The 19,130-nt window shown below is 37.1% G+C and overlaps 1 protein-coding gene across 2 annotated transcripts in view; it reads left to right on the top strand.

Annotated features, from left to right (window-relative positions):
• The first annotated feature begins 1,632 nt into the window (after positions 1 to 1,632).
• SPATA2 (spermatogenesis associated 2) overlaps positions 1,633 to 19,130 on the top strand; it is a 121,355-nt gene continuing 103,857 nt past the window's right edge. For both annotated transcript variants that reach the window (XM_053692056.1, XM_053691973.1), the window contains exon 1: positions 1,633 to 1,750. The gene's annotated coding sequence lies outside the window, so the exon portion shown is untranslated. The remainder of the gene's footprint in view (positions 1,751 to 19,130) is intronic.

Genomic DNA, 19,130 nt, shown 5'->3' with positions numbered 1-19,130 from the left:
TTTAATTCCCCATTTATCTGTGATCCAGCTACTCCCCGGAAACTCCCTATCTGAATCCTCTACATTCCCACTGTTAGAACCATGAACAACCTACTCAGTCATATTAATTTCCTTTAGTATTAGGGAAGATTCTGCTAACTATAGGCCAGTCAGTTTAACCTCAATTGCAGGGAAATTAATGGAAAGACTTTTAATGGAAAGACTTGTGTCTTACCTTCAAACAGCTTAATAGACAAAGTACAACATTGATTCACTGTTGGAAGATCATGCCAGACTAATCTAATTGATTTATTTGACCATGTTACTAAATTAATAGACCAGGGGTAGCCGTATAAGTTGCGTGTCTAGACTTTAGCAAAATTATGCACATAGGATCCAAAAACCCAAAGGCCCAGTATAGTCTCAATGGTACATTAAAGACTGTAACTAAAGAGGAACGGGACCTCAGAGGCAGAACTTTTTCACTTTCTGTGCAAAGAGATTTTTTATAGTGAAAATTTTTCTGCAGGTCATTTTGAAATGAAATTCAATTTATTTTAGGCAGTTACAATAAAGCACCATCTCAGCTGCAATGTCTTAACTGGAGAATAAAGCAAAATCCATGAGAGACAATCCTGCTCCATATTTTACTGTTCCCTTTAAACAGTACTTTTCTGTGGCTGCACTGTGTTATGGAAAACTTACACAGTGCAGCCAGAGCACAGTGTTGTTTGAAGAGAACAGTCTGATGCGGAGCAGCGATGCAGACATGCTGCATTTTCTGCGATGACATCTCAGATCACAGCATGCTCTGCCTTGGGGAACGGAATTTGGTTGCAGATTCAGGAGAAACATGAGGAAGCAGTTTTTTACAGAAAGGGTGGTGGATTCATGGAATAAACTTCCAATAGAGGTGGTAAACCCAAGGACGGTAAAATAATTTAAAAAAATGCCTGGGACATGAATAAGAAAAAAAGTAAAATGTAGAATTGAATGGCCTTTTTGGTTCTTATCTACCGTCAAATTCTATGTTTTTATGTCATGACATTGGCCACTGACAGCTGTTTATCACTCAGTGGTAAAGGTATGCTGTGCTCTCTCTCAAAGTTCCTATGGGGATTGGTCCATTGGTGGCTTGGAAAAAGTGGTCTCACTTCAACAAATGTGCCCAGCCCTAGGTTTACAAGTTTGAGTGATGCTAGAGACAGTCATGCTGGCTAAAAGAGAGAAGTGATGTATACTAGAACTTCTTCATGATCAAGCTTCACCTGGATCATCTCAGAATGCCTCAATAATACAGTCTTACTTGTATTCTTAGGATTGTGTACTTTATATATGTAGAGGGATGGCACATTTTAATGACCAGCAACACATATCATCTACATAGGAGTTTCTCAATCATCTAAAACAGTGGTTTACGTTACCAGGTGAATGTCGGTGTATCTGCATATAAACTACTTTGCCATGTCATTGCTATTAGGTTACTTGAGTCTTGCATACTCTTGTGTAGCAATGTGCCACGATCAACTTTGATGAGTCTGAAATTACCAGCACACTGTAGACTAACTAACTTTCGTTCGTATTGATTCAGCTGGGAGCGCGCCTTACTCACTAGTACGGACACGCTCCCATCTACCTACCTCTGCGTGGTGACGTAGCTTGAAGGAGGAAGTGAAGCGTTGTTCCATAATGGCGGTGTCAGGAGAGAAGCTGCGGCTTGGAATGTGAAGGAGAGCGGCTCCTTAGTCTCTCTATCCCTCACAGTTTCCGGGTGCGTATAAATTACTGTGGGGTGAAGCTTAATATGTTGTTCATTTTTAGGGAGGGTGATCGAGTGAATGCCCCCACCTTTTCATATCCTTCTGCTGCTGAATGAGCTTCCCCCGGGGGGCAGTAAGGAATAGGGCAGGGGGTAGTTTTGCATCTTGTTCCATTTATCTGCCCCCTAGACAACTCACTGACAACAGTGGAGGGAAGGAGATATCCAAGTGTGCCTATATGCTTGTACCCATTATACATCCATCAGATTATAGCTTTAGCAGGATCTATTCACTTTGTCCATTGTGTGTTTGATTGTTTTCTTTAATTAAATGCATTGGAGGATATAAGGCCCGTGTTGTATAATAATCACAATAAGGGATGCCACTAAACGAAAGCTCACCAATTGACGCTGCACTGTAATCTGACAGTAATGGCTTGTACATATAGGAACATTGATAAATGGTAAGAGGTGCAGGTACCATAGGATATTTATTACAGTGAGAAAGGAATGCATCCGATTTAGATATACACCAGTTTCATTTACAAACTTATTTTCTTCTGTTCCAGTGATATAAACCGTTTATTAAAGATGAGATAAACATTTCAATCATGCTGTCACCATATCACCACAAGCAGTAGGTGCAGGCTGCATGCATGTGGATATGAACAATATATATTCAATAGTCGTAAATATAAATACATTGGTGTTTTTTTTAACAAAGTATCTATAATTTATATACACACATTCTTTGTGAACTAAATATTTTGTATGGCAATCAGAACTTCATCTTATGCAAATATATCTGTCTATGGAATTTTTCTGAACTTGAAATATTAGTACATGTTTATAAAGGCATTGTAGATTCATAAACTATTCTGAAAAGTTGGGTCACTATGTAATTGAAGTATTTTATAGATTGTGTGGGTATGTAGATGATAAAATAGAAAATGTTAAAACAAAATTAAAGGAGGATGTGACCCATTATTAAAAAAATGTCCTTATTTCAAATGAAGATTTCCACCCCCATTTCCTCCTCCATAAAAATTCTGTCTGGTAACTATCTAGTGTCTTCATTCGTGTGATCACCTGCATTCTAGAGTAAAAGTCACCCCACATTAGTAAGAGAATCTTTATTTTCAAATGAGGGTTTCATCTTTCTCATTAGGTTATATAGAATTTGAGATAAGGGCCTAGTTAGGGTTCCTTCCCACTGAGCCAATTGTCCGGTTTTGCCATTTTGTGGGGATCATCTGAATTATTGGTATATGATCCCTCTTTAAACTGAGGGGTTGTATGTTTGTCTACCTGGTGCTGTGGCCTTCCCTGCACCACAAATAACAAAGAAGTGTTGCTTCTCAGCATTTTTTTGTGTATGATATAATCATTCACTACCCATGTCATAACAGCACTGGGGGATAAAAGGAGTATAGGTTTACAATCCCCCCTCATTCTTTCACTACACTAGTGAGGATATGGTTTTGTTTTAAAAAGGCTATCTGAGAAATGTGACGGATGACAACTTGGTGTACTTAGCATTCAAGCAGTTAAAGGGACAGTAAACTTTTATGCTTAAGATAGAGAATGCAATTTTAAACAGCTTTCTAAGTTACTTCTATTTTATTTCCTTGTTCTTTTGGTATCCTTTGTTGAAAAAAAGCAGGACAGAAGTTTGTGATCCCATTCAAATTACCTGAATTTCTACATTGATTACTCAAGGGCTAACAAATCCAGGTGCCAGACCCAGTTTGTCCCCAACACACTCATTGGTGCCCCCCACTGGCCACCACTAGCTGCTCCTAAAATTTTGCTTGGTGCAATTGGATCCTTTCTAGGCTTTGCAGCTAAGAAATTTAAAATAAAAAGTGTATGTGTGTGTAAAAAAAGTGTATATGTATCTGTGTGTGTATATATGTGTGTGTGTGTGTATGTGTGTGTGTGTGTATATATATATATATATATATATATATATATATATATCTCTATCTCTCTATATATCGGGGTGTGTGTGTGTATGTATATATATATATATATATTATTATGGTCTGGCTTCTTGATTTTGAATATAACCCTGGGTTACTCAAAATGCAGTCTGATCTTAATCTAAGTCACAATTAAAATAAACACAATCTGACAAAAAATAACACACAAACCGTTGTATTTTTCAATTTTTTATTGGGAACATTGAGTAAATATTTTCAGTGTAGGCTTGAAAAAGTAAGTGAACCCTTGAAGTTAGTAACTTGTAGATCCTCCTTTAACCTCCACCAAACCTTTCCTGTAGCTGCGTGTTTCTACCTACAGATCTGTTTCAGTTAATCAATATTTGTGGGTTGTCTTGCACAGGTATTTTCAGATCATGACATAGCATCTTAATTGGGTTACGGTCAGGAATCTGACTTAGCCATACTAAAATGCAAATCTTCTTTTTCAGAGAATTTTTAGTTGATTTACTTGTGTGCTTTTGGTTATTGTCTTGTTGCGTCAAACAACTTCTCTTTTTAACTTGTGGTGATGGACTGCTGCCCTGACATAAAATGTCTTGATAGCTTTTGAATTCATTGGTTCAAGGCATCCAGGCCATGAGGCACAAAGTAGACCCAAACCATAACACTCCCTCCATAATCCTTTATGGTTGTCGTAATGCAGTTTTGATGCTGGTGTGTAGTGATCTTATTTCTTCACACATTCTGCATTTTTGCTAAGTTCACCATTTGTCTCATCTGTCCACAGCACGTTTTCCCAGATGTGTCCGCTTGGTCTTGAGCAAACTTGTCAAATGCTGTTTTAGTGTTGTCCTTCCATGAACACCATTCTTGTTCATTTGTTTTTAGTGGACACATGACTTACACCTTATTATGGATATCTTTTGCTGTTGGGTTCTTTCTCACCTCTTTTAGGATTGTTAGTTGTAGTCTTGTAGTGATATTTGCAGGACGCCCAAACCTAAAGAGAGAAGCATTAGCCGTGAGTTATGTAAATTTTAGGCCATTTGTCTAACAGTGGATTGGTAAACACCCAGGCCTTAAAGAGACAGTCAAGTCCAAAAATTTTTTAAAGGGATACTAAACCCAATTTTTTTCTTTCATGATTCAGATAGAGCATGAGATTTTAAGCACCTTTCTAATTTACTCCTATTATCAATTTTTCTTTGTTCTCATGCTATCTTGATTTGAAAAAGCAGTACTGTAAACTTTAGAGACGGACCATTTTTTGTTCAGCACCTGGGTAGCACTTGCTGATTTGTGGCTAAATGTAGCAAACCAATCGGCAAGCTCTACCAAGGTGCTGAACTAAAAATGGGCCGGCTCCTAACCTTTTATTACTGCTTTTTCAAATCAAGATAACATGAGAACAAAGAAAAATTGATAATAGGAGTAAATTAGAAAGTTGCTTAAAATTGCATGCTCTATCTGAATCATAAAATAAAAAATGTGGGGTTAGTATGCCTTTAATGATTTAAATAGGGAATGTAATTTTAAACAACTTTCCAATTTACTTTTATCACCAATTTTGCTTTGTTCTTTTGGTATTCTTAGTTGAAAGTTAAACCTAGGAGGTTCATATGCTAATTTCTTAGACTGCCTCTAATCTGAATGTATTTTGACCACTAGAGGGCATTAGTTCATGTGTTTCATATAGATAACATTGAGCTAATACACGTGAAGTTACCCTGGAGTAAGCACTGATTGGCTAAAATGCAAGTCCGTCAAAAGAACTGAAATAAGAGGGCAGTTTGCAGAATCATAGATACAACAGGTTAATCACAGAGGTAAAAAGTGTATTTCTATAACAGTGTTATGCAAAACTGGGGAATGGGTAATATAGGGATTATCTTTCTTTTTTTAACAATTCTGGTGTTGATTGTCCCTTTAATGCTTTTGTAACCTTTTCCCATCTTTGTTCAATGCTAAATATAAGTAAATTGAAAACGCTGATTGAAATTGTATGCTCCATCTGAATCATGGAAGTTTAATTTTGCCTTATTCTGTCCCTTTAAAGGGACAGCAAACCTACAAAATAATTTTATATAATTCTGCACATAGTGCAGAATTATATAACATTAGCTTAGCGCCAACTTTATCAATCAAAGTATATCAGAGATATTTTATTACAGGGTAAAATTTTCCAGAACACCACTCCTGGCTCTACTGAGCGGGTCTTTTTTTATCCTAAGCGCATCGCGGGCACACTGGTCACAGCGCGCCCGTTCGCAACATTAAACTGAATGTAGCTCGCTCCCGCTCTGGTTTGGTAGCGGGAGCGAGCTTCATTCAATTTATTTGCACGATAGGGCGCGCTGGGACTAGACAACGTGCCCGCGATGCGCTTAGGGAAAAAAAGACCCGCTCAGTAGAGCCAGGAGTGGTGTTCTGGAAAATTTAACTTTGTAATAAAATATCTCTGATATACTTTGATAAAGTTGGCGCTAAGCTAATGTTATATAATTCTGCACTATGTGCAGAATTATATAACATTATTTTGTAGGTTTACTGTCCCTTTTAAAGGCATTTTGGTATTTGTGTTTATTTAAAAGGGCATATCCAAAATGTATCATTTTTTGCATTCTTTCAAAAATACACTTTTTTTTTAAATTTAATTTTATTTGGCTTGTGGAGTGGTGTACCGTCCATTTACCAATAGGACTGTACAACTGATACTACTGTTCTTAATTTCAAGTTTAAACAGCATTTACTTTTTTGTGTTGGTGTCAAAAATATTTTAAATGTATTTAAATGCTGCTCTTTCATAGTTATGATAGTTCTTTTAGTACAACCTGTTTCTTTGTATTTGCTTCCGCGCAGCAGCAAAAACCCTATTGCTGGAAAAATCCCCTTCACCATGCTTACTGTAAAAATGTGTTTCTCCCTAATTATATAGAAATGGCTCTTTAGGTTTATTTGTATGTGAAATAGCCGGTTTTGCTCATACCGTTTCAGATAGGAAGAGCAACCCTACATATCTTATTTCTCTGTAGACAAACTCCATAACTTAAAGGGACTGGAAACCCTAAAATTTTATTTTGTGATTAAGATAGAACATACAATTTCCATCAACTTTCCGATTTACTTCTATTATCACATTTGTTTCATTCTTTTGTTATCCTTTGCTGAAAGAACATTGGCAGCTTACTGAACACATCTAGTCAGTCAATCACAAGAGACAAATGTGTGCAGGCACCAATTAGCAGCAGCTCCCACTAGTGTAGGATATGTGCATATTCTTTTTCAACAAGGGATGCCAAAAGAACAAAGCAAATTTGAAAATAGAAGTTAATTTAAAAGTGTCTTAAAAGTATATGTTCTATCAGAATCATGCAAGTTTAATTTTGACTTTCCTATCCCTTTAAAGGGACAGTATACTTTAAAATTATTTTTCCCTTAATATATTTCCATTGACTTGTTATACCAGCTGCAGAGTATAGAGTGTATGAGAAATTGAATTTTCAGGTTTATTTGTATATATCAGGGCTCAACAAACCCAGGAGCCTGGTAGCCACTGGCTCCTAGAATTTTACCCCTTGCTCCTAACTTTTTTGTTTAGTCTCCATATGTCTATATACAAATCCAACGGTCTGTCTCCTAAAAATATGCCTGGCTCCTAAATATTCTTACTGGCTCCTAATTTTTAAACACATTTGTCAAGCATTGGTATATATGAATTAGCTTGCTTTGTTCTTTTAAACCACCACCTATTAAAATGGGTTGAGCTTCAGGTAATATCAGATCTCATTATATTATCACTTTATGGACACAGACTTGCTTCCTTATCTTATATTTGTAAACCAAAGCTCAATACTTGTGAGAACAATGGAAAATAAATTTAAAATTAACTTTGACAAATGTGTGCCCGTTTTTTTAAAATCCTATTAAAAACAGGGGCACTTTCATTGAAAGCCAGAGCAGCGTTTTCCCCTGCCTGTCACTCGTCTCTTCATACGTCAGAAATGAAGAATCCGGCTTCGTCCAATCACGGGCATGGCCTCGGGCAATGTTTGCTCTGTCCCTTTAAGTACTGCCATTTTCAATATGGGCGGTGTCAGCAAAACCAGCTACTCAACTGAAAGAACGAATTAGTAATTTGCAATACCCTGCAGCTGGAATAACAAGTAATTGGCATCACTTTATTTTAAAGTAAAAATGAAATGAACGCTCATTAGAACATGTCATTTTTTGCATGTGTTTCTCTTCAATGGAGATGAACACATCATAGCATCAAGCTGCTGCACATGTCTGGTCCAGTAGCTACAATGCATTGTAAATCTTGTTTGGGAAACCTTGGAGGAAAAAAATAACATTTTCATTTTTTTTGCTTGTTAGGTGTGTCATTGTTAATATAAAATACTTATACTTAAAGGGACAGTCAAGTACCAAAAAAACATTCATGATTCAAATAGGGCATGTCATTTTAAACAACGTTGCAATTTACTTTTACCACCAGTTTTGCTTTGTTCCATTGGTATTCTTAGTTGAAAGTTAAACTTTGGAGGTTCATATGCTAATTTCTTAGACCTTGAAGGCGGCCTCTAATCTAAATGCATTTTGATAGTTTTTCACCACTAGAGGGCATTAGTTCATGTGTTTACCATGGAGTCTGCTCTGATTGGCTAAAATGCAAGTCTGTCAAAAGAACTGAAATAAGGGGGCAGTCTGCTGAGGCTTAGATACAAGGTAATTACAGAGGTAAAATGTGTATAATTATAACTGTGTTGGTTATGCAAAACTGGGGAATTGGTAATTAAGGGATTATCTATCTTTTAAAACAACAAAAATTCTGGTGTTGAGTTGACTGTCCCTTTAAAGGGACACTCAAGTCAAAATAAACTTTTATGATTGCCGAAAAAATGTAATTACAAATTACATTTAAAGGGAGATAAAAACCCAAAATGTATATTTCATGAATTAGATATACGAGTTTAAACAACTTTCCAATATACTTCTATTATTCATTTTTGCTTCATTCTCTTGGTATCCTTTATTGAAGGAGCAGCAATGCACTACTGGGAGCTAGCTGAACACAGTAATCCAATGACAATTGACATATGTGCTGTCAGTATATTTATGAAACTCTTAGTAGTGCTATCCAAATAATATATGTTTATGGCAGGGTTATAAACACAATCTTAAAATAATTTTCCTTAAAAATTGAAACCCTAATCAACCATGCATCTACTAGACCATACAATTAATATAAATATCTGAATTCTTTTATTTAGTTAATATCCATAAACATATTGAAGTATATTCGCAATAAAAGGAAATGAAACAAAATTTATATGCGTTAAAACCAACTCTTAAGATATGCTATCCTTCTTACAAAACCCAGAAAAATATACCTTCACAATTCAGCCTTTTATTTATTTAACACAATGGGACTAAAAACCTTTAACATCCAAGCAATACAATTCTAAACAGTGTTTATAAAACAATAGGATAATATATATATATTCTGCTATTTAACTGCAATTTATCCTAATACAAAATTAACTGACAATATCAGAACTTGCATAGATGAGTTACTTGGTCAATCAGACGCAGATTTAAACAATATATATATAGGCTGTGAAATGCTAACTTGAAAAAAAAACCACACTGCTTCTTTAAATCTATTAAATACAAATTAACTATGCATATAACTTATCTTACAAAACCCAGAAAACTGTATCTTTAAACTGCAGTGACTTTAAAATATCACATGTAATTAGCAGCCTTTTTCTTATATATATATATATATATATATATATATATATATATATATATATATATATATATATATATATATATATATATATATATATATATATATATATATATATATATATATATATATATATATATATATATATATATATACGCTACCAAAATGAGATCCAACTTCAAGATTTTTCACACCTCATATAAAATAAGTGTAATTGCAATGGAATAGGAGAGTATGGCCCACTTTGTTTTTATAGTTTGACTGTGTCCCACGCAAAACAGTTTCAGTCAGTTACAAAACTTTGCAGCCAGCGTGTCCCCTTTCCTTCTGCATACAACTTATTAGTCTAATCATAGGTGTGAAATATGGGTGGCCCTTCGAAACCTTGTCCCTCTATTGGATAATCTGAATATCCCATTTCCAACAGCCAAAAAGCTTTCTGGCTGTAGTTCTCTCATGGCAACACTGGGTGGCATCATTACAAACATCCATAGCAACATTTGAATCAACTTAAATCAGTATTTCTATTAAATGGTTATTCATTTTATCATAATTTACTGCAACAACTATTCACAATATTTGTTTTGGATAAGTTATATCTTAATGAATTTTCTGATCATTTTGATATGAAACATCAAATACATCTAGCATTATATTAAAATAACTTATATTTCATAGTTATATCACATCAAATATATATCTCAGTCATATCACATCAAAGTAACTTCCATATTTTCATCTCACTATATTTTAAAAGATGTATGTGAAACTTTATAAACATTTATTTGCACGTTTATATGATATGACTTAATTCATTTCATGCGGCATTCCGTCTCTTTCTAATTGCATAGATTGATGCTCATGACCAATGGTTGTCTGCAATAAAAATAGAAATAATTATTAGAGATGATCCAAGCATTAATATGTGTATGGTCCATAAGTATTTATTTATATTCTTAAAAACACAGAGGCTAAGTAAGATCTTTTATGTTTTCAAAACATATATATCATTTCTATGTATATCTGAATTTATTTCCTATATAAATATCCCCTGCAGCAATTATCTATTTAATACAATGTGCTTAATTTCAATATATATATCATGAACCATTCTAAACATACATGGAAAACTGGCATTGTTCCCCTTGCAAAATGTATTTAATTTTATTTGTGTCACCTTCCCCCAAGATGGGGTTTTGCAGAACGTCTTCAAATAGAGATTCAGTGAGATAGAACTGTTGTATCACACGTGTCAAATTCCAAAGGGGTCCTTGAACACATTCTTTTCTCACCTCACCAAATGTTCTGAAGTTATAAAAATCTGCATATATAGTCAAATGAATAGGGTCACTGAGCTATTTCCTTTAGAAAATAAATGTTTGTGTGTTTTACACTACAGGGGTCGTGCTTCAAAAAGGCTCTACTGATCGTCAATCCTGATAGACGTGTATTAGAAGCTGTGTTCAACAAACTCATGTTCAATTAATCCTGAGGTCTCATCTAACATATACAGTGTATAATATATATATATATATATATATATATATATATATATATATATATATATATATATATATATGTACACATATGTAATATTCATCATAATATTCATATACTCTGACATAAATCCCCCTTCCAACTTCAAATAGATGTAGGACACATGTATTTGAATTGGCTTAAAGTCAGTGGTATTTGATGAGGATCAACCGTATACCTCATAGACAGTCTCTTATGAAGAAAGTTTGTTATTTTGAGTTTTCATGTTTATCAGTTAGGCATCTTTAAATTACAGTATGTCTTTAGTGCATTTGGGGATATGACACTTCATTCTCCCTCTATGACTTGTAGTTGGGATCTGGGATGACATGCCCGCAATTGATTGATATGTACCCATTTATCTATGAAACCTTCATTTTTGGGGATCCGTATTTTATAGGCCACTGGAGATATTTTGTCAGTAATGACAAAAGGACCTTTCCATGAGGGAAGACATTTCTTCTCCCTAACCTGATCTCTTCCAAAGTTATAAAGATAAACTTTATCATTTATTTCATATTCCTTTTTGGATGTTTTGAGATCATAATAGGTTTTAGTGGCAGTTGCGGCTCTTTCTAAATTCCTTTGAGCAAATGCAAAGGCATATTGCAGGTGCTTTCTTAAGTTTTCCACATATTGATGTGTATTGGCAGCGTTTATCAAATTTTGGTCTGATGTACGGTACAGCAGATGCTGAGGTAGAACCATTCTTCTACCAGTCATCAGCTCAAAAGGTGACATCTTGGTAGCACTACTTGGAGTTGCTCTTAATGCCATTAAGACTAGAGGTAGTTTTATATCCCAGTCTTTACCTGTTTCACTCACAAACTTTTTGAGGATTTTAACAATAGACTGGTTGTAACGCTCTACACCACCACTTGAGGCAGCTCTATAAGCAATATGGAGCTTTCTTTTAACCCCTAGTATTTTCCACATTTTTGTCATTACTTCGCTAGTGAAGTGGGTCCCCCGATCTGATTCGATTCTTTGGGGCAAACCAAATCTGGAAAATACATGGTTGATGAGCAATGCTGCACATGTTTCAGCACTATTGTTAGGTGCACTAATGCACTCTACCCATTTAGTGAACAGGCATGTCACTGTTAACATGTATTTGTTACCTCTTGATGACCTTGTTACCGGACCAATGAAATCAATTTGTATATCTGACCATGGCATTACCATCCCCCTTTTCTGCAATGGTGCTCTATACATTGGTGCAGTGGGTTGGAACTGTGGACAGATTAAACAACCTTGACAGTAGGTTTGAACATCTTTCAACATGTGTGGCCAAAAAGCGTAATCACGTAATATTTCATACGTGAGTTTGGCACCGCGATGACCAGATGTGGGAGCATCATGGGCATGTTGAAGCATTAGACCTCTGAACTTGGTGGGTACTACCCACTGCTGGATGCCAGTTTTGGAGGTTCTAATTAACAAACCATCCTGTAATTTGAATTGTGATTTAGATTTTATTAAGATTCTCAGATCTTCTTTGCCAATACAATCATCTTTTGAGATGGGGTTGCTTTCAGGATCTTCTATGTGTTTATAGAAGATTCCTACAATGGGGTCTTCTTTTTGACTAGTGATCAGGTCCTCACTAGGAGAATCCTGACTCCATTGTACCAAGTTAGGCTCACTCTGTTGTTTTGCCTGGTATCTGGTGATGGCTTCTACCTGAATTGCACCCATTAAGTGGTCAATATTAAGGAGTTCTCCAGTTATGGCTCCTTGTTTGGCTAATGAGTCCGCAAGGTCATTTCCTTCCTTATCAGGACCTAGAACTCTGGAATGACCCTTGGTCTTTTTCCAGTGTATGGTTAAATCATTGGATACTACCAGATTATCAATCTCGCAGAACAACTTGCCATGCTTGACTGGTTTGTTATTGCTTTTCTGCATGCCATTTCTTTTCCAAGTTGGCAGGTATTCAACAAAACTGTCACGCACATAATTTGAGTCAGTTATGATCACAAATTCATGAATACCATGTTCAATAGCCATTTCAATGGTTTTGAAAACAGCAGTTAGTTCTGCAACTTGACTGGATCTTGGTCCAATGTTGAAACCTACAGATATATTTGAGAATCCGTTTGCCCCAGTTATACCAATGCCAGCGACTAATCTGCGCTCATTATCAATAGTGGCATGGTAAGAACAACCATCAACATATACCCAAGGTAATGTTTGACAATGATCCTCATTGTACATTTTATATGGGGAAAGCAATTGTTCTTCCAGAAAATCATCTTCTGATAATCCTTCCCCAGGATCTCTAGCAGTACAGTCGTGGAGCTCAGCAAGCCCCTGTGCGACTGGGTTCTTTTTATTCTGCTTGTAGCGAATTTCTAATGGCCAGCCTTGCAAGGAAAGAGTCCACGCTGTTATGCGGCTATTAGGCAAATTCCCATCTCTTATTCTCTCACTCTGCAAATATAGCAAAGGCTGGTGGGCCGTTTCTACAATAATTTTCTCGCCCTGTATATAGCTGCGGAAATTTTGTAGAGCCCATACAGTAGATAAGAGGGCTTTTTCGCAATCGCTAAATTTTATTTCTACTGGGGATAGATTTTTGCTCGCATAAGCAATGGCTTTGTTCAAATTATCATGCTTTTGGTATAAAACAGCACTCATGCTTACATCTGTGTACCCTGTTTCTAAGTAGAAAGGTTTGCCACCTTCAGGGTACGCTAAGCAAGGTGCTTGTGTGAGATTTCTCTTCAGCTCTTTGATGGCTGTCTCTTGAGACTCACTCCAGTGCCATTTCACATCTTTCTTTAGAAGAAGTAGTAGTGGTTTAGCTAATTCCGCATAATTATCAATGAATTTGCGAGAATAATTCGTCATACCCAGGAATGATCTCAATTCCTTTAAGTTAGTTGGGTTTTTAGAATTCACTATCGCTTCCACCTTTTTCTTCTGGGGATTTAATCCGTCAGAGGTAACTTCATGTCCCAAGAAGTTTACACGAGTACGGCACCATTGAGCTTTTTGCAGGGATAATTTGACACCTGCCCTTTTAAGTTGGCTGAGGACGTGTTTAAGCTCTGCGATGTGTTTTTCAAAGTTTGTGCTTTTGATTAAAACATCAACATAAGATAAGGTCTCCCTTTCCAGTGCATCAGGCATAGCCTTATGCATGAATACAGCAAATTCATGTCCAGAATTTATGTATCCAAAAGGAAGTCTTTGAAATGCATATTGGACCTTTTGGAAGGAGAATGCTAGCTTATATTGGTCCTCTTCATGTACCTTTATGGTCCAATATCCCTGTGCACCATCAATGGCAGTGAATATTTTGGATCCCTGCATTTGTGCTAGGCACTGGTCAATGTATGGTACAGGCCAGCCAGACATGTATACTCGTTTGTTTAGCTCTCTTAAGTCAGCACACAAACGCCATTGTCCATTGGGCTTAAGGACACCTAGAATAGGATTATTATAAGAGCTGTGCACCTGTCTGATAATACCTCTTTCTTCCAAATTCCTTATGATCTCTGCAAGAGAATCATATGAGGCTAAGGGAAGTCTGTATTGTTTGACAAATACAGGTGGTGCATCGGGATCTGTTTGTATTCTTGCAATTTGCAAGTCTGTAGTACCACAGTCATAAGAATCCTTAGCGAAAATATCCTTGTATTCCATCAGGAGTTCTCGCAGCTGTTGGCATTCATCATCGCTGGAACAGCCATTAGCCATGGATATTTGCTCTTCGACTATTTGCTGAAATCCTGGAAAGATTTCAGGCTGTCCTATTTCATAGGCTTCTTCCAACCTAGAGGTGAGATCCCCTTGATTATAATTTACATTGCTCCCATGACTCTGGGTATTGGGGTAATCTTGCTGTTTGATCGGCTGATCAAACACTAGAGAGGCTTCTTCAATTTTACAGATGCCTTCCTCTGAGCTGAAGGGATAAATAGACTGAATATTAAATAGACCCTCTGGCATAGATGCAAAGGATTGTTCTATTAATTGTTCTTCAGTTAGGTATCCTTCAGGGATCAGCCCAATTACATTATTCTGGAATCCAAAAGTGTAATAACTTGATTCCAGTGCATATCCTATGGTAGTTCCCTTGGATAATGTTATATCCTGTGGGGTCATGTTATGTACAATAATATTTATTGGAATAGTTCCAATATTCACCATAGGAGTGTAAGTCACTGTGACACCTAGATTTTGTATTCTATGGGAGAGGCAAATCAGTGTTTCAGAAGTTTTTAATTTCTGACCTCTCTTTACCTGTAAGGGTAAAAGAAATTCATCAGCCCCAGCAGGAATTATAACATCGCTAGATACCTGCATATTCACAGCATATGGCAATTGCTGGTTTGATTTCAGGGCTGCATTTTCATCCTGAAATACTTCAGGGTCCCCCTTTAACCTGCTCCAGAGGCAAGAATTAATCAAATCTATTTGTATGGCATATCTATGTAAGATATCATTGCCAATGTATATCTGATTATGGGGAGTATTTAAAACTAAAAACAGGTGATTCACTGACTTATTACCAATAGAGATAGATAATAAGCACTTAGCTGTGATGTTATAGCTTTCAGACCTGTCATCCAGGTTGTGGACACAGTGGTCTTGGGGAGAAAGATATTTAATCACTTTAGGTTCAGCTATTTGCGCTAATAAACCTTCGCTTATATAGCTAGCTTCCTGTTTTAAGTTTATTTTAGCATAGTTGGTTTTACCAAGGTCATGCACTTGTATAGGGATAAATAGATCCTCTTTAACTCTCTCAATCCCTGTGAGGTATTGAGCGTGGCTTCCCCCCTTAGGGATTTTATGATCCCCCTTGTGGAGTGATATGGTTAATACATTGCCATCTAGGGAAATATTCGCTATCTTTCCAGGCGAAATTTTAAAAGTATTACCATCAGAGCCACTAAAAGGAGTCTGATTATCTATTTGTAGAATAGTGATTTCAGGTACAGAGTTATTCCTGAAATGAATCTCCACAGCATCTGGTTTCTCTTCCACCACGTGACAGCTATGTCGGGCGCGAGATATACCAGATTTTTCATAATTGATAGGCCGTTTAACTTGTGACCAAATTACATTATTTATGCAATCAATTATGGTGCTTAATCTCTTCAGGAGATCACTACCAATAATTAAACGATCAGTTGGCAGATCCACTATAATGACAGGGTGTCTTATGACCCTGTTCCCCAATTTAAATTTTAACCATGCAGTACCGTAAACTTTTAGGGAGTCACCCCCAACACCTATTAGAGAACCGTCAAATTCTTTTATTTTAGGTTTGTGGGGTGTTAGCTCATTTAGCTGTGTGTAGTACCTGTGGGATAAGATAGTTGCCTGTGACCCAGTGTCAATTAATCCCCTGATAGGGTTGGAGACTGAATCTTGCAGCTCAACTAATACATAATATCTTCCTGCAGTTTCTACCATTTCACACATAAAATTGGCATTATCATACATTTGTGGGCTTCGCCACGTGTTACCTGAGTTTGCCATGTCATTCGATGCAGAGGAACCTTCATACCTACCTGTTTCCTCTATGACAGGGTCGGCTGGATTCTTTTGTACTGCATCTGCGGAGATAAGGTTAGGAGAGAGCTGCAAGGGAAGAGATTTGTTAACTTTTCCCGGATGAGGTTGCTTGTCACCACAGTTAAATTGTCCGTTTTCGGTCTGTGGGGAGAGAACATGATTAGTATCATTGATATTTATTATTACATTTTGTATATTTCTCCCCTCCCCTTCAGGTGATACTGCAGTATTTATGACTGTGCCTGTGGTCCACTGCTGACCACTGGCTGTACCCCTAAAAAAGTATTGTTCAGTTGCTGAGCCGTAGATTTTTGACTCATATTAGCGATTTGTTCGCTCAACCGATTTAACTGGGTAAACAGCATATCTACCTGATTGTACAAGTTACCTCTACCCCTGGGCCTATCTCCTGGTGCCCCATTGTACTGATTCCTGGACCATTGGGTTCCCTCAGAATCAGGGCCGTTATTTCTATTCTGGCGTGGTTGCCCCTAGGGTTCAGCTTGTTCAGCATTAGTATTTTGGGGAGCATTATATACCTGGGGTGTCTGGTTACCCTGAGAATATCTTCGCCGTCTATTGTATCTACCCTTGCGCGGATACCAATTATTTGGTGGGTATTCTCTTTGTGAGTAATTATTCACCTGATTATGTCCCCCACTTTGGTTATAGTCTCCCTGCGCCTCAATCTGTGTAGGTGGAGGGGCGGAATTAAACCTCTGTGGAGATGGCCTGTTTTGACTGGCCACCTCTGCATAAGTTCTGTTTTTAGACTCCAAATTGAGGGGGCTAGGTGACACCCTAGTTTCTGCCACAATTTTGGGTTTTGACTCCTTTTTCACCCCCTGTTCACTGGACTGCTGAATAGAGTATGAGTTTCATAAATATACTGACAGTGCAGCCACCAATTGGCAGCTAGCTCCCAGCTCCTGAACCTACCTAGGTATCCTTTTTAAGTAAAGGATACCAAAAGAACTAAGCAAATTAGATATCAAAAGTAAATTGGAAAGTTTTTTTAAATTTATATGTTCTGTCTGAATCGTTAAAGAAAAAATTGGGGTTTTATGTCCTTTTTAAGCTTAGTGACTTAACACAGAAAATCTAGCACATAGCTATGAAATCTGCATAGACAAACATTGGCAGTACAATAATTTGTACTTAATAGCTCAGTGACTTTAAACAAGGCATTGTCCATGGAATTTCTGTCCTATTAGATCTTCCCTGGTCAAAAAAACTAAGTGCTATTATTGTGAAGTAAAAGTGTCTAGGAGCGACAGCCACAAAACCACTAAAACTCACTGAGCAGGACTGCCAAATGCTGAAACATACAGTGCATACAAATCACGTATTTGTTGCATCACTCAATACAGTTCCAAACTGCCTCTTGAAGCAACATCAGCACAAAAACTGTGCATTGGTAGCTTCATGAAATGGGTTTCAAACAGCTATACCCAAACTACACATCAATATGCTCAATGCCAATCGACTGCTAGAGTGGTGTAAAGCATGCCGCCATTGGCCTCCGGAGCAGTGGAAACGCGTTCTCTGGAGTGATGACTCATGCTTCACTATCTGGCAGTCTGATGTAAGAATCTGGGTGTGGTGAATGCCAGTTGAATACTATCTACAAAAATGCATAGTGCCAACTGTAAAATTTAGTAGAGGGTTGATAATGGTCTGCGACTGTTCAAAGTTTCGGCAATGCCCATTCCAGTGTAGGGGCATCTTAATGCTACAGGATAAAAATACATTTTAGTCAGTTGGGTGCTTTGTGGCAGCAGTTTAGGGAAGGCCCTTTTCTATTCCAGCATACCTTTGCCCCTGTGCACAAAGTGAGGTACATGAAGACATGAGTTGATGAGTCTGATGAGGAGGAATGTGTTTGTCTCCACAGATCCCTGACCTTGACCCCACTGAACATATTTGGGATGAATTGGAAGGACAATTGCGAGCCAGGCTTCCTGGTTCAATATCTGTGTCAAACCTCAAAAATGCTCTTTTGGCTTAATGGGCACAGAATCCCACATAAAAACTCCAAAATCTTGTAGAAAGCCTTCCCATAAGACTGGCTGCTGCTATAGCCACAGATTCGTGGCCTACTCCTTATTAATGCCCATAATTTTGGAATGGGATGTCCAACAAGCTCATATAGATGTGACGGTCAGGTGTCCACATACTTTAAGCCATGCAGTGAAACTACTTTGCATTGTAGTTGTGATTTATTTTGCTTCGTTGCATCTGATAATTGCCCCCCAAGAAGGTGAAGTGAATTTCATGGAATTCATTGCCCTGGTTCTCCTGCATGCGGCACAGTGATTGCTTGATATGTTAACAAGCTCATTTATTACTGCTAGCCACTTAAGTTTTTTTCAAGGTGTGTAGCTTCAAAAATCAGCCTTTTTTTTTTTTTTTTGAGTTCAGAAAATTTTTCTTATTAAAACCCCCACATGTTTACAATGTGTATAGAAATTATTAAAACCAAGATACAGAACTCACTAAACTTAAAGTAGGATGGATAGGTGCAGTAGTAGGTACCCCATGTAAATCCAGTAAAAAGGTGTGGCAATCCTTTTTAATAAAAAATTGCAATATATCTTAAGCTCCGAATTAGATCCAGATGAAAGAT

Source organism: Bombina bombina, chromosome 1, assembly GCF_027579735.1.
Source record: "Bombina bombina isolate aBomBom1 chromosome 1, aBomBom1.pri, whole genome shotgun sequence".
Classification (NCBI taxonomy): domain Eukaryota; kingdom Metazoa; phylum Chordata; class Amphibia; order Anura; family Bombinatoridae; genus Bombina; species Bombina bombina.
This window is presented reverse-complemented; position numbering and strand designations above follow the sequence as displayed.